The following is a 16,881-nucleotide window of genomic DNA, read 5'->3' on the forward strand; positions in this document are numbered from 1 at the left end:
GTGGTGCCTGGATAGTGTTTGTATTTTAGTAGAGACGTGGTTTCGCCATGTTGGCCAGGATGGTCTCCATCTCCTGACGTTGTGATCCACCTGCCTCAGCCTCTGAAAGTGCTGGGATTACAGGCATGAGCCACTGCGCCCAGCCAATTCCCATTTATTTTTAAATGTATACCTACCTCCTTAACCCCCAAACTTCCTGCATGGTATATGTATAAATTCAACCCTAGAGCATACTGTAGGTGAGTCACAACTCTTCAGGACAAATACTCAAAATCACTAATTGTATGTAAAGCTAAAAAACAATCAGCTTTAGAATGGGAAATATTACATAGGTATTATATAGTCTTCTTTCTTGAAAATTCTATGTAACTCTGGTTTAGAGGAAGATAGGAATGGTTGTTCACTTAAAAATTTGTATGTACTAAATGTGCTTTAATTTATAAAATAGCAAAAGGATGTTATATTTGCTTTTTCTAAAAACCACTTCTGTCAGTTATGGGATAATGTTTCAGGTGCCACATTTCATTCTTAACTTTATTATAATTTGGTTAACATATTGACACTTCAGCCTTTGAATGCTTGGCTTCTGGTCCCCAGAACTTTAAGTATAGCTGAAAAAGCACCAGAACTAGGGTTCTTTCTCAAAAGAGGACCTGGAAGGATAGCTGAGCCCATGTCATCTTAGGAATATGTATGCATGTATGTATGTGTGTGTGTATATATATATATATATATATATGTTTGTGTGTATGTGTATATATATCCTCAATCATTTTTTTTTCACATTTTAAAAAGCATAATCACATATCTAGCCTTTTTCTCTGGGGAAGACCAATTAATTATAGTTCCTTAAGAATCTTTGTGTCTGAACTAAGAAGGAGGTGCCATTTGTCTCTAAAATGGAGTTTGCTGTAGTACAGATTAGAACTAACAAGGATTTTAGTTAGAAAAAAAAAGTGGCAGTATGGGTGAAGCAACAACAGTTATCCAAGGTGGTGGAGAGGACACTAAAGCTTCCTTGCTTGCAATGTTAGAGAAACAAGGGCATTCCACTTCAAAAGGAAGTAAGCAAGTTTAGGAAGACTAACTATTGTTGTCAAGCTTATAAATTAGCAAAGCATTCAGTCAAAATCAACTTATAGTTAATGCATTGTACGTCAACTAACATGAGTAAGTAAACTTCTTAACAAACAGTTGTATGTGTGCTTTGATAAAGAGATAATAACTGAACCTGTCAGGTGAGGAACATTGCTGGGTATGAGTGAGAAAAGCATGTGTCTACAATGGAAATCATCGATGTTACTGTTAAGTCCATTAGAGCAGTTCTTCAAGGAAAAAAAATATGGGTCTGATCATCACAAATGTTACTTATTAACATACCCAGTCTTATAGTAACACCAGGTCCCCTGAAATCCCTTTATAATTGTTCTAAAAGTAGAATTCCATCTAAAATAAGTGGGAGGCAAGCAGATTCATCATTCACTAAAGGGCATCAGCAAGATGAAAAATGGTCCAGAGAGAAGCAGTAAATACTTTGAGCAAATACATGTGTCACTAAGTACCTATAAGCTATTTATTTCTCATTTTAGCCATAACCTTTAATTGTACTTCCATCTGTCCTAGACCAATTACTCACGCCTGGACTGCTGGAGTCATTTGTTATAGCCCAATATTTTCTTTTTTCTTTTCTTTCTTCTTCCCGCCCCCCCATTAATGATTGTAGAGAAGAAAAACACTCAATAATTCTGTGAGTATTGAGAGCAGAGTTTTCCTGAGATATTTTAATTTTGTCCACATGGGAAAGAATTACAAAGAATTTAAAATAACAGTAAGTTTAGCCAATTCAAGTTTAACAGTGCTCCATCATCAAGGACCCAGATGCTCTCTGTGTTTTTGCCCTGCTGTCCTCAACATGGAACTTCTATTTTATTTCCAAGATGGCTGCTTCTACCCCCACTGTCTTATCACATATGCATCCCAGATAGCAGGAGGGAGAAATGCAGAGATGGGCATGACCTCTCCTTTTACACATGTTTCTGACAAGTCACACATATCTCTTGTTCTCACATCCCATTGACCAGACCTTAGTTATTTCATCATACTTTGCTATATAGATGAAATGTAGTTTTTATTAAAAAATAAACATGTACCCAACTAACATTTGAGGATTCTTTTACTTAAGAAGAAGGAGAGAATGGATAATGAAGGACAATTTGTAGCTTCTGCTACATGAAAATTAGCCCATTTATTTTGTTAATCGGAGGAGGAAGTACAGATTATTAGGGTTACAGTGAATGTTCACTGTTCAGTTACATGATTATAGGACAAATATATACAGGAAATTATCTCTTGTGAATTATTTAATTTGGAATTTTAAAGTTGTCTGCTATTCATGAGACTGTGTGTTTTTCTCAGCTTGAATTAAATCATTAATTCTAGTAATTTGTATTTATAAGACAACAAATATTTATGAAGTTCCAGGCAGCATGAAAGGTTCCTGATATATATATATTTTTTCTTTATAAGCATCCAATAATAGAGGTATTCACCTTTTTTTATAGTTGAAGAATCTGAGAATTAGAATTGATTAACTTGCTCCAGGTCACATAGATAATAACAAATCGAAGTGGATTTTGGCCCATGGCTCTTGGGTTGCAAAATATGTCTTTCCCCACATATTGTTCTGTTGCCTAGTTGCTTCTCAGTATTTATTGGCACTGTGTTCAATTTGTTTCATTCATCTTTAGATCCTCCATGTTACAAACAGTGTATTTAGCTGCTGATTGAATGAATGAAATACAAAGTCCACTACTTTTGCCAATGCTGTGTGAAATGTGTTATCATTTGTAGTCTATTTAAAGCTATCTCATGCCTTTGCTATGTTTAATTTCTGATTAATGGGCAACATTTTATTGAGCAAATTCAGTGATATGATAGATGAAAAATTCCAAATAGCATTTTTTCTTCATAAGAAAAGTGAAAGAGAAAAAGAAATAGACTAATAGGAAAGAAAAGATAATGTGCTTCTCTTTATTTCTAAGTTATTGTGCCTGACTGTCCTCGTGTTGTGGGCTTGTTTTGTCCATATTTTGTGTCCCCAAACATCGACTCTTTATCTTGCAGAAACTTTTCCTCATTATTTAATAGCGTAGCCTTTGAAAGCCATTTAATTTGGGAAAGCATGTCTAATGCCATTTAATGGTTATTACATTAGATTACTAGAGTAAATACAAACACTTTTTTTTATGAGCCTGAATCAGACTTTCATAAAATAAGTTATAAAATAATTAAATGCATGTTTGCCAAATGTATGCATGACAACCTTGAGAATAATGAGTCAGAAGTTGAGGAAAGTTTACCTTCAATACCCTTGAGATATTTCATTTTTGGCTAATATAACTTATTTGTCAGTGTACTTTACCATTGCTTTAAAAATTTGTTAGGTTAACTGAATTTTGAAATTCAAATAATGATGTTTGCAATATATGGATTGCTGATATAAGCTACTTTTATAGGCAATTACTCTTTCCATTTTTAATATTAAATTTAAGTGAGCTTAATTATTCAGATACAATTGGGCTTTGACCAAATTAGGGTGCTTTTATGTAACCAATCTTAGACTCCTAAGGGAAGGATCTTATTGAGAAAAGGTGTCTTTAAATAATGTTTTCTAAAATATTATAATATAAATGTTGTTCATTTTCTCACTTTGGCTAATTAGAAAATAGGACTTCAGCCAGACATGGTGGCTGACACCTGAAATCCCAGCACTTGGGGAGGCTGAGGTGGTAGGATTACGTGAGTCTGAGATTTTGAGACCTGGGCAATATAGTGAGATCCTGGTCTACAAAAAATAAAAAATTAGCCAGCATGCATGGTAGCTGTGTTTGTAGTCCCAATTACTTAGGAGGCTGAAACAGGAGGATCACTTGACTCTGGGAGGTGGAGCCTGCAGTGAGTTGTGATAGGGCCACTACACACTAGCATACGTGATAGAAGGAGAGCCTGTCTCGGGGAAAGAGAAAGAAAGAAAGAAAGAAAGAGGGAGAGCAAGAGAGAGTGAGAGAGAGAGAAAGGAAGAAAGAAAAAAGAAAGAAAGAAAGAAAAGAAGGAAGAAAGAAAGAAGAAAGGAAGTAAGGAAAGAAAGAAAAGGAAAGGAAGTAAGGAAGGCAGGGAGGGAAATTAAGAGGAAAAGGAAAGAAGAATAAGATTATCTCAGGGGAAAGAAGATAAGAAGTGGAGGAGGAAGAGGAAGAAGAAAAAGATGATCTCGGGAAAGAAGGAGAAGGAGAAGAAATAAAAATGAAAGGAGGACTTCAGCTCTTACATATTCTAGCGTCTATTTATTTCAAAGAAGAAGAAGAAATAACAATGAAAAGAGGACTTCAGCTCTTATATGTCTACTTATTTCACATAAACTCTTCTTCATTGTTCTCATTTTCTTTTTCACCTGCCTAATGCTAAGTGTTAAACCCTTACCATATGTTATTTCATTGAATCATTTAACAGTTTCAAGAACTAGGTAATATTGTTATACCTATTTCAAGGATGATGCAACTGAGATTGGGTCCAGTTAAACAATTTCCCCAGGGTCTCACAGCTTACAGCTGGCTGGGCCTGGATTCAAGTTGAGACAGTCTGAAACCCAGAGCCTGCCCTCTAAACTATGCTATAATCCCCATGTACCTAATCTCACAGATTCTCAAACATGGAACTGGCCATGTTTTGATGACCCGGCTTTTAGTGTTGTCTCACTAAGTCTCTTCTCTCCGTTTTTTTAGCTGGCCCCCTAGAATTCAAGACCACAAAATAACTTCCTGTTTCTCTACGCAGAAATCAATGTGGACTAGTTGTACAGGCCATTTGCATTTCCCATTTTGATTTAATTGGTTGATTATTTTAATTAGTCAACAAATTTGATGAATTTCTCACCAATGAACTGAGTGACAATTTTAATGTATCTTAAAAACTAGGCTTAGCCTGCTCTCTGGTGAACTCATGAACTAGCTGGGATTTGCCTACTCTTCCCCACTCTCCCACACAAGCACTCTCCCTTTCAGACCTTTTCTTTTTACTTCAAGTAGTCCACACTGCATTCCCCTTTGTATCACTTTAAAACCAAGCCTTGAAAAATAAGTGCAATTTTACTTTCTCATTATTCTTCTCTACTGCCCCCATTTTCCAAGCCAAGTTATGTTTTTACTTTTTTCTTTTTCTTTTTCTTTTTTTTTTTTTTTGAGACAGAATTTCGCTCTTGTTACCCAGGCTGGAGTGCAATGGCGCGATCTCGGCTCACCGCAACCTCCGCCTCCTGGGTTCAGGCAATTCTCCTGCCTCAACCTCCCCAGCAGCTGGGACTACAGGCACGCGCCACCATGCCCAGCTAATTTTTTGCATTTTTAGTAGAGGAGGTGTTTCACTATGTTGACCAGGATGGTCTCGATCTCTTGACCTCGTGATTCAACCACTCTTTTTGCCCAGGCTGGAGTGCAATGGCGTGGTCACAGCTCACTGCACCCTCTACCTCCTAAGTTCAAGCAATCCTCCTGTCTCAGTCTTCCAAGTAGTTGGGGTTTACAGGCGCCCGCCACCATGCCTAGCTAATTTTTGTATTTTTAATAGAGACGAGGTTTCACCATGTTGGCCAGGCTGGTCTCGAACTCCTAACCTCAGGTGATTTGCCTGCCTCAGCCTCCCAAAGTGCTGAGACACATACCAAAGCAAGGTATGTTTTTAAATATTGTTTTTCTGGTTTCCTAATTGTTCTGTTTTCAGTACAAACATTTTAGAAAGTACAGAATGGTATAAAGAAGCAGAAAGAACACAGAACCCGTAATTCTGCCATCTGGATGCAGCTACAGTATGCATTTTGGCAAACTTCCTTCAGCCTTTTGTTGCATGAAAAAATTCTAAGACATGAGGAATTATTTTTTAATAGAATACAGCTCTTTGAAACAAAAGCCATGTTTATGCTCAGGGCATACTTACGCTTCCAGTTCAGATATACAAAAGTGTCTCATCATTCTTGGGGTTCAGTGGGGATCTAAATCTGTTTGTGTTGGGGAAATTGATGTGATGCCACCCTCAAAGAAGACAGGAGAGGTGCTCGAAGATCAAAAAATTTCCTGGGAGAACTAGGATGAGGCAGGAGTAAGAGGAGCTGGTCTAGGTTAGAGAGTTGACAAAGCCAACGACAGGTCTTTCCACAAATTATAAACCAACTTGATTATTCCTGAGCCCTACAAGTGGTGGATGTGAGACCTTTTGTTAGTTTGCCATTAATAACAGCCAACATTTCTTGAGGATGTGTCTAGCAGTGGCTAATCTATCTCCTGGTGTTATCTTGTTTAGCCCTTATAACAAGTCGGTTTCTGTTAGGATATCCATTTTACAGATAAAGAGTCAGAGTTCAAGAGAAGTTGATGGGTTTGCCCAAGGCCGCTTGGGTAAATAGAGAAATAGGAATTCCAGCTCAGTGACTGTCTCATTCTAGTTCTTACTCTTCACTGCGTCATGGTCTGTGATTTAGTCATTTGTCAGGGGCTATGGTAGTAATCTAACCTACTGGAGGAAACTATTGTGTGTCGGGGTGGGTGGGAGGCGGTATTTTTCTGGAGGTCTTCAAATTATTGTACCAACATTGCTTAGCCCCTCTAAATTGCTCTATGTAAACCTGGTCTATAAATATGTCAAATATTCAAACTAACTTCTGACTTGGAAGTATTCTGGGCTCTTAATTCTGTCATCCTTTTCTCTTTTAATTAAGCTGGGCTTCAGTTTTATTCACATGGAACTTGGAATTATGTAATCAGAATATCTCAATAGTAACAAATTCTACAAGAGTTACAATTCAGAATTTAACTGAATTGCTGCTCTGAAATAGCAGGAGTTTTAAAGTTAGTCTGCAAGTACATGAAGAAATGTTCATGAAATATGAAATTTTAAGGTCATGTACTCTGCCTGCCATCATCCCAAAAATGGAATACATGCATTCATTTTTAGCAGCTTTATTGGGATATAATTCATAAACCATATAATTCACTCATTTACACTATAAAATTCAGTCATTTTCAATATATTAACAGATATGTGTAACCATTGCCACAGTCAATTTTAGAACATTTTCATGACTTCAGAAAGAAATCCCATAGTGTCCTCTGGCTACTACCTCCCCTAGCCTTTCGGGTACTCCCTTTACCTCTCTCCCACCCCAGTCTGAAGTAACTAATAATTTACTTTCTGTCTCTCTAGATTTTTCTATTCTGAATATTTACATAAATGGAATCATATAATATGTGGACATTGGTGACTGGCTTCTTTCAGCTAACATGTTTTCAAGATTCATCCAAGTAGCAGCATGTGCACAGTTTGTTCTTTGTATTTTACTTTTTCTCAGGTTCACACCCTTGATGCTGGTAGCTTCCCTACTTATCCTGGACAACTTCACTGTATAACCATAACATTTCCAACGATCACTTGGAATGATAAATTTTGCACATTGTGGTAGACAGGTCTTTGGTCTCTGCAAAGTTTTAAGAACAATTTTTCACTACTTCAGAGATGCCCATGGCCTCCTTAACATCTTTTCATCCCTCATAAATATATTTTTCAGCATGAATGCTTGGTTCAATGAAGTCTTTCCTTATAGTCTTGCAAAATATCTTCTTTTTTTTTCCTGCAGAAGAAAGCTGATCAATGGCTTTGGAATAAAAAAAAAAACCTTTGAAACAAACAATGAAAAAACAGTAGGGTCAATACATTTTGAGGAGGTTTATAGTTTTAGATTCCATTAATAAATTACAAAGTTAGAATTAAACTGGTAATAAATAATACTATGTTGTAGGTATTTTCTGATGTTTATTTTTTAGTTACATCAAATTAAATATAATCATTTGATCAAAATAATATAAAAGCTAATATGATAATAAGATTTTATTTATCATTTTCTGTTTCTCATTGTCCTCTCCCATAAGCTGACCTTTTATGTAATGTAGTAACTGAACTGGTATTAAATAGGACTTTGCTCCATTCATTGTAGCTTACTGAATAATTATACAAGTATTTTGCAATACAGTTGTAAACCTAGAATGAATATTATACTAACAAACAAAAAGTTAGCTACTTCAAAACTTTCTTAGAATGAGACAGATTATGGATAAAAATAAAATATAATAAATTGGCATTTTAACTATTATATTTTTTATTTCAGCACTATATCAGAGTGAGACAGCATTTTGTTAAATGTTTATTAAATGTTTATTCTCCTAAACATTTAACAACCTGATCTGTACCATAAACTAGACTATGTGTTTTCAAGTACATTTCAGTCATTTATGACATAAGCAAATATAAAATAAGCAAAATGATGTAACATCGTCACATTGTTATTGTTCCAGCTATCAGTATAGTCCCTGCCAAAGACTGTACAGATTTATCTCTATGCTTCATTTTGGGCTTGCGGTGACATCAGGAAAAAAAGGCAGTTGAAAACATGGATCTTCCTGGCAAATTCATTGTTTGATATGCAGATATAGAGCTGATTATTATTTAGATATACCACAAATCAAATTATGTTCCTATAAATATAAAATAAATTAAATACAGATGAAATTAATATAGAGAAGATATAAGACCTGTCAGTCAACATCAGCTCATTAAATGCTTCTGCTGTAGCTATAATTATCTCTTACAGGTGATTCAGAATGGATTCAGGGCTTATAGTATAGATACCATATGATTGAAATCTTGAGCTGAGCCATAAGGTGGTTTTGATTCTAATATATTTGAGTTCACATAAATAACTCTGGGGATTATTTAACATAGTTCATTTAAATTTATTGAATGGCTCTGGAATTGTGTTTTGCTATCTGGCCAAAAACATGCAGCAATCCTAAGACAGTAAATATTATTGATATATTAACTAAAAAAATAATTGTTTTTCTCAGGCAAATCATAGTAAACTTCTTTTTTTCTTGGAAACATTTACTAGGAACTCACAAACAGAAGCCATGTCTGTGTCTCAGGCCGTGGTGAGACATGATGATAAATCCTGGTCAGTACTCCCCAGAGCCAGGGTTTATTTACCACAGGGGTGGGGTAGTTCAGAAGAGATGAGTGGGACAATTAGTAAGATAACATCAAGGGTGTTTTCCATAAGGGAAGGATTTACTGTAAGGACCTGATCTTACAGAAGAAACAATAGATGAATGGGAAATCTTAGAGGCCTTTTGGAAATGGGGGTAATCAAAACCTATCATGGTGGATTAGCTCCCAAGATGGAGTTGCTTTAGCCTTTACACTCCAACCTTATAATCTGGCTCTTATAATCGTAGGCTCCCTGAGACATTAGGGAGGATGCTTGATATGGTATAGCTTTAGCAACAATGTGCTGGCAATGGAAAACATTGGACCCAATGGGATTCCAAATGAGGAAGACTCACAGATTTGTTGAATCATCTCTGGACTTCAGAATAATATGACTTTGGTTTTCTCAAATGTAAAACAAGAGATATATAACATTAACAATATGAATAGTAGATTACACTCAAAAGAGAATTTGTATGTCAGAACAATAATAACAGAAAAGAACCCATTCTATTAAGAGCCAACTAAAAACATCATGAAGAAAATTAACACCCAGTTGTTTTTTTAGAAACTTCTTATAACCAGGAAATAATTCAGGATTTAGCCCGAATTGTAAGCAAATAATACAAACTCAAAAACAATGGTCAGGGCTAGAATATAATTTTTTTTCTCTTCAGTCTCCCTATTTCTACCAAGGACAAATCATAATAGGACCAATTTATTTGCAAAATCAATTGTAATATCATTATAATTGGCCAGTTATTTGCATGAAGTGTAGTAAGAATAGGGATCAGTTATATAGATTCCCTTTGAGTTGGCTTTGCTGGAATTTTTATAAGAAATTTTGGATTTGACTTTTTAAAAGCCTCAAGGCCAGAAGCCAAGCCAAGGATTCACCACTAGACTGTTACTTGTAATAACTGTATGAATTCTCTGTTCTCAAGGACTCTGTATTTATCCATTCTTATGCTACTGTGAAGAAATAACTGAAACTGGTAATTTATAAAGAAAATAGGTTTAATGGACTCACAGTTTTGCATGGCCAGGGAGGCCTCAGGAAACTTACAGTCATGGCGGCAAGTACGTCTTCACAGGGTGTCCGGAAAGAGAATGAGGGAGAGAGGATGGCTCAAATTTTACCAAGAGGTTGTATGCCTGTGGTGACCATTTTTCTAAACAAAGATTGAAACAAATTGGTTGACAAGTAAGAACAAACTTGTGGGCACAAAGGGAGATAATATTTTAAAATAGAATAATCCTGGAAAAATTCAAGAAATTAAGTTTAGATACATACACACAAGTGGCCCCTCCAAAACACAAAAAAAAGAAAAAAAGAGAGAGAATGAGGGCCAAATGAAGAGGGAGAGGGGGAAACTCCTTATAAAACCATCATATCTTGTGTTAACTCACTTGCTATCATGAGAACAGAAAGGGGGAAACTGCCCCCATCATTGAATTATCTCCACCTGGTCCCACCCTTGACATGTGGGGATGATTACAGTTCCAGGTGAGATTTAGGTGGGAACACAGAGCCAAACCATATCAGACCTTAAATATCTCGAGGTTCCTAGGCCTGTTAGAATGAGACATTTTTTACTTACATAGGCCAGGAACTTCATAAGGGAACCATTTAGACAGGGTACTGGCCAGTCTTTCCACCAGGATTTTTATTGGCTTTATAAGGTCAACCTCAATTCCTCAGTCTGGTCATATCTGAAAGTATCCCCTTCTATTCAAAGCTTTGGTAAAATAACCAGAGTCTCCAATTGTGTCTTGTTACAAAAGAAAACATATTCTTACTGAACTTATGCAAATAACTGTATTGCCTTAAAATAAGAATACCAATGAATGGTTTCCAAATTTTGGAGAGCCCAGGTAGTGAGAAAGGTAAATTTTACTCACAACTGTATACTTATATCCGACTTCTTTATGCTATAAATAGCTTCAAAGAAAAAAGTTTTCTTGACTCTTCCTCAGTCAGAGCAGTCTTCCAAACAGAATGTTATTCATTGACCTTGGAACTGCCCTCCATAAACCAAGCAACTCTTTGTCTGTCAGGTGAGAGCTGTTTGTTGGGCACTGTGGAATCCAGCAGCTTCTCACATAGTTCCAGAGTCTGCTGAACAGAAGCCATGTCTGTGTCTTGGGTAATGGTGCAACAAGACATGGTGGATCCCCAACTAAAATTTTAACTATTTGACTATCAAGGTATTTCAGAGCCTCATTTCATGTCTTAAATTTAGTTACTTGTTAATCTAAATAAATTTTAAAATATGATAGTATTTTTTCATAAACCTGTGAAATGTGTAAGCACTGAGTGAGCAGCCAGGACATAAATTTGGGTTTGTTCAGGAGAGAAGTTTTCATCTTCACCCTTTGTTTCAATTTCCATCCTATTGGGTTGCATCAAACCAGTATTTTCTTGCTGAATATGTTTATAGGGTGTGTACATATTATAAGGATAGCTCACAGCAGTGGCGGCATGTGTTTTTTAGGATTTTTTTAATAAGTGACCCAAGACTCTACAGGCATACCTAATTTTGTTGTGCTTCACTTTATTGTTTTTGCTTTATTGTGCATCACAGCTAATGCATGTTTTAGAAATTGAAGGTCTGTGGCACACTTACATTAAGCAAGTCTGTCAGCACCACTTTTCCAACAGCATGAGCTCAGTTTGTGTCTCTGTGTCACATTTTGGTAATTCTCACAATATTTTAAACCTAGAAATCTTTTTTATCTGTTATAGTGATCTGTGATCAGTGATATTTGATGTTACTGTAGTAATTATTTTGAGGCCCCAAAAGCTACAAGAATCGTTGAAAGAAACATACAATAAATTTTCCATATAAGTTGAATTAATTTACACCTGGATAGGCTCATGTGCAAATTAATAAGGCAACTAGCATAATTAAGAAAAAAATTAAAAAATTCAGAGTATCTGTACTAAGACTATTGGTAAAATGGTTAAATGTACCAAAAACTCTCATCCAATCCTAATAAAAGATAAATTATATGATTTTATGGATAATACACTTAATTAGAAACTAATTACAGTTGTATGTGTATATTGTATACTCTTTCTGTATGTACATGAGTTTTGTTTATATGACTTATCATAGTCTCCATCATTATTTAGCACAATATTGAGAAACTAATAGCCATTCTTTTAATATTCGGTTTGTAATTAAGTCAAGTTATTTTCAAGGTCTGACATAGTCTTGGGTTGATTCTAATAAATCCTGGACTTAGAGCAAAGACTCTGTCGCTGATATTCTTGTATATGTCACTTATTATTTCCTTCATCCTCCTTGTATTCAGCCTTTAATACATTTTATCAAGAAGTAGCATTGCTGTTACTGACCAATATGAGCTTAATTTCCTTTTTATTCTGTTGCTCATAGAAGCATTAATAAGCACAGAAATAATAATATCAACAATATTTGATGTTTGGCACTTGTGCCAAATGCAGTGCATATGACTTTGTCACTGATCTTCACATAGATGATAGTATCCAGCTCACCAAGATTAAGTACCTTACCTAGAGTCACAGTCGGGAAGATTGAACCCAGTCTACCTCATTTGAGCGTCACTGTAGAATATTTTGATCATACACGCACACCATCTCTGGCTGTGTCTTTATACAGAAATCTGTTGGTAATTTTTTGCTGAGGAGACTTTGAATTTTTGGATTCATGTCTGTGAATATTGTTTCTGTTAAATACTTTACAAATGGTTAATACAATTTATCATATAATGAAATAAATAAATTGGAACTTGAAAATAATATTTAGAGGAGGGAGAGAAATGGGGGAGTAGGTTAATATTTTAGATTCATGAACTTCATGGTGACTGACATTAAGATTAAAAGAGTTAGTGAATTTTTGCTATTTTATATAATTGGCTCATATTCCATATTTATATCACTGGTTCAAGTTCCTCAAATGTTTTTAGCAAAATAATAATGATGAAGTGAGCTTAATGTCTGCTGTTTTTTCCATAAAGTTGAAATAAAACAGAATTTAATTCAAGAAATCAGTGGGTCAGAGCAACAGACAGAAGAGTACCTTTTTTTTCCCCTCTGTTTATGACTCTGGGTATAAATAGGACAGTAATAAATTGGTTTTGGAGAAATGTGGTACACATTGGGAAAGGTGAAGGTTAGTGCCTGGTATACTTTGGATTAAAATATGTATCAAACTTCCATATTATCCCCTTCTGCCTCTGCAATTAATAAAAGCACATGGTGAAATCAAGATGCTAAAAAAAACAAGTATTTCTTTTCTAACACTGATGACATTGATTTAATCAAATCTGTCATTAAATACCCTAAAGTTTCTTCAATGAGAAGGACGTTATACAATAACTGGTTTTTCAAAAAATGTTAGAATGATACACATCTTCTCTGTGTCATCTTGATATTTAAGGCAGAACACAGTATTATTTCCATAATTTATGATATTCTGGGCTAACATTTTAATTTTTTCTTTAAACCGTGGGTTTATTTGACCTGCTGAACTTGAAATTGTCCTGAATCATTATAACTTTGGAGATTCATTTTAAGGTTACCTTAAAATATGCAGATTGGTTCTGTTTTTATAGAATGCCAAGTGTAAAGACCAAAGTAAATAACTTATTAAATATTAATGGAATTGTGTTTCTGTAATTGTTGTGAATGCACCCTAAATGTAGTGAATTGTTGAGTCTAATTAATTATATATTTACATCTACCCCTTCACAATTTGGCCACTCTTTTGGTGTAATTTATAACATGACACAGAACAGCCAAATTAGTCATTTAACGCAAATAGTATTTTCTGAAGAAAACAATGAATAATCTCTATGATGAGTATCTATCTGAAGCTTAGGAAAATAAAGTCAATTTGGCTAATTTGGCTGAGATGCTCATTTGAGTATTAAATAGAGACTTCCTAAAGGACTCTTTTCTAAAGAATAATTGAAAACTAGTGCTTAATTTTTAGGAATAAAGACTTCATGGGTTGTCTTTTATTATACTTGTCACTTGAATGAATGTTGTAATCTAATTATATTTATACTTAATAGTAAATATCAATTTTTAAAATTAGTGATCTGCTTTTTATGTCTGTATAATGGAATAGTGCAAATTTGTTATTGACAAACTCATGTAAGACTCACTTGTTTTCTTGCGCAAACCACATAAAAGTCACATTAGTGCTGGCTGACACCTATATTCCCAGCACTTAAGGAGACTAAGGCAGGAGGATTGCTTGAGCCCAGGAGCTCAAGAACAGCCTGGGTAACATAGTGAGACCCAATCTCTAGAAAAAATAAAATAAGAAAACTAGCCAGGCGTGGTGGCACTTGCCTATAGTCCCAGCTACTCAAGAGGGTAAGACAGGAGGGTTTCTTGAACCTGGGAGCTTGAGGCTGCAGTGAGCTGTGATCATGCCACTACACTCCAGCCTGGGTGACAGAGGGAGACATTGTCAAAAAATTAAAAAAAAAAAACAAAGCAGTCACATAGTTTACAATAGTGGATTTGGCCCAGAACCTATTACTGTGAGCTTGAATTTAGGTAAAATAGAAATATGTAGTGACCACTTTCTTTCCATAATTATAAGTCTGAGGAAAAGTTAGATGACATTTTAAGGAAAGTAAAAAAGGTAAATTTAATGTTTTAGCATTTGTACAATGCATTTCTGGCTATTGTCTCCATTAAAAAATTAATGAAAATCATAGCACTGGCCGGGCGCCGTGGCTCACACCTATAATCCCAGTGCTTTGGGAGGCCGAGACGGGTAGATCATGAAGTCAGGAGTTCGAGACCAGCCTGACCAACATGGTGAAACCCCGTCTCTACTAAAAATACAAAAGTTACCTGGGCTTGGTGGCACACACCTATAATCCCAGCTACTCAGGAGGCTGATGTAGGAGAATTGCTTGAACCTGGGAGTCAGAGGTTGCAGGGAGACGAGATCGCACCACTGCACTCTAGCCTGGGCAACAGAGCGAGACTCTGTCTCAAAAAAAAAAAGAAAAAGAAAAAGAAAATCACAGCACTTGATCTTGATGTTCATGTCATATATTAAATATATAGAGGGTTGTTAAGTGATATATAGAGGGTTGTTAAGTGATAGTCCTAAATACACCAAAGTATCTAATGCACTTAAGAAATGCATTGAGGATTTTCAAAATATATTTGCTCTCCATATCATGAGTTTACTATATTCACTATACAGACAGACCTTGAAGATACTGCGGGTTTACTGCTAGCTGCCACAATAAAGAGAATCACATGAATTTTGCATTTTCTGGTTCATACAATAGGTATGTTTACACTATGCTGTGGTCTATTAAGTGTGCAATACTATGTCTAAAACATACATACCTTAATTAAAAAATACTTTTAATTAATTGCTAAAATAATGCAATCTCTGCTCACTGCAACCTCCGCCTCCCAGGTTCAAGTGATTCTTCTGCCTCAGCCTCCCGAGTAACTGGGATTACAGGCACCTGCCATCATGCCTGGCTAATTTTTGTATTTTCGTAGAGATGGGGTTTTACCATGTTGGCCAGGCTGGTCTTGAGCTCCTGACCTCAGGTGATCTGCCTGCCTCGGCCTCCAAAAGTGCTGGGATTACAGGCATGAGCCACTGTGCCCAGCCCTAATGATCATTTAAGCTTCCTGCAAGTCATAGTCTTGCTGGTGAAGGGTCTTGCTTCGATGTTGATGACTGCTGACTGTTCAGGGTGTTGATTGCTGAAGGTTGGGGTGACTGTGGCAATTTCTTGAAATAAGATAACGATGAGGTTTACCACATTGGTTGACTCTTTTTTTCATGAAAGTTATCTCTGTAACATGCAATGCTGTTTGATAGACTTTTTAACCACAGAATGTCAAATTTGGAGTCAATCCACTCAAACCTTGCCTCTGGCTCATCAACTTAGTTTATGTAACGTTCTAAATCCTTTTTTGTCATTTTAACAATGTTCATAGCATCTTTACCAGGAGTAGATTTTATCTCAAGAAACCACTCTTGCTTATTCATAGGCATAACTCTTCTGCTAAGGTTTTCTCAAGCTCAAAGCAATCCAGTCACATCTTCAGGCTTCACTTTTAATGCTAGTTCTTTTTTCTATTTCCACCACATCTGCAGAATATTAATTCTTCACTGAAGTCTTAAACCCCTCAAAGTCATTTATGAGGGTTGGAATTAAGTTAATACTTCTTTTAAACTCCTGTTAATGTTAATATTTTGACCTCCTACCATGAATCATAAATATTCTTAATGGCATCTAGGATAGTGAATTTTTTCCAGAAAGTTTTCAACTTACTTTGCCCAAGAGGATGCACAGTCTGTGGTGCTACAGCCTTATGCATTTTTTAAATAACAAGACTGGAAAGTCAAAATTACTCCTTGATCCATGGGCTGCGGAATGCATATTGCATTAGCAGGCATAAAGACAACATCAGTCTCCTTGTACATCTCCATCAGAGCTTTTGGGTAACCAGATGCTTTGTCAATGAGCAGTAGTAATCTTTTAAAGATATCTTTTTTTCTGAGCAGTGAGTCTCAACAGTAGACTTAAAGTATTGAGTAAACCATACTGTAAACTGATATGCTATCATCCAGGCTTTGTTATTCCATTTACAGAGCAAAGGCAGAGTAGATTTAGCATCATTCTTAAGGGCCCTAGGATTTTTGGAATAGTAAATGAGCACTGATTTCATTATCAAGTCACTGCTGCATTAGCCTCTAACAGGAGAGTCAGCTTGTCCTTTGAAGCTGTGAAGCCAGGCATTGACTTTCCTCTCTA

The sequence above is a fragment of the Callithrix jacchus genome, chromosome 6 (assembly GCF_049354715.1).
Source record: "Callithrix jacchus isolate 240 chromosome 6, calJac240_pri, whole genome shotgun sequence".
NCBI classification, from domain to species: domain Eukaryota; kingdom Metazoa; phylum Chordata; class Mammalia; order Primates; family Cebidae; genus Callithrix; species Callithrix jacchus.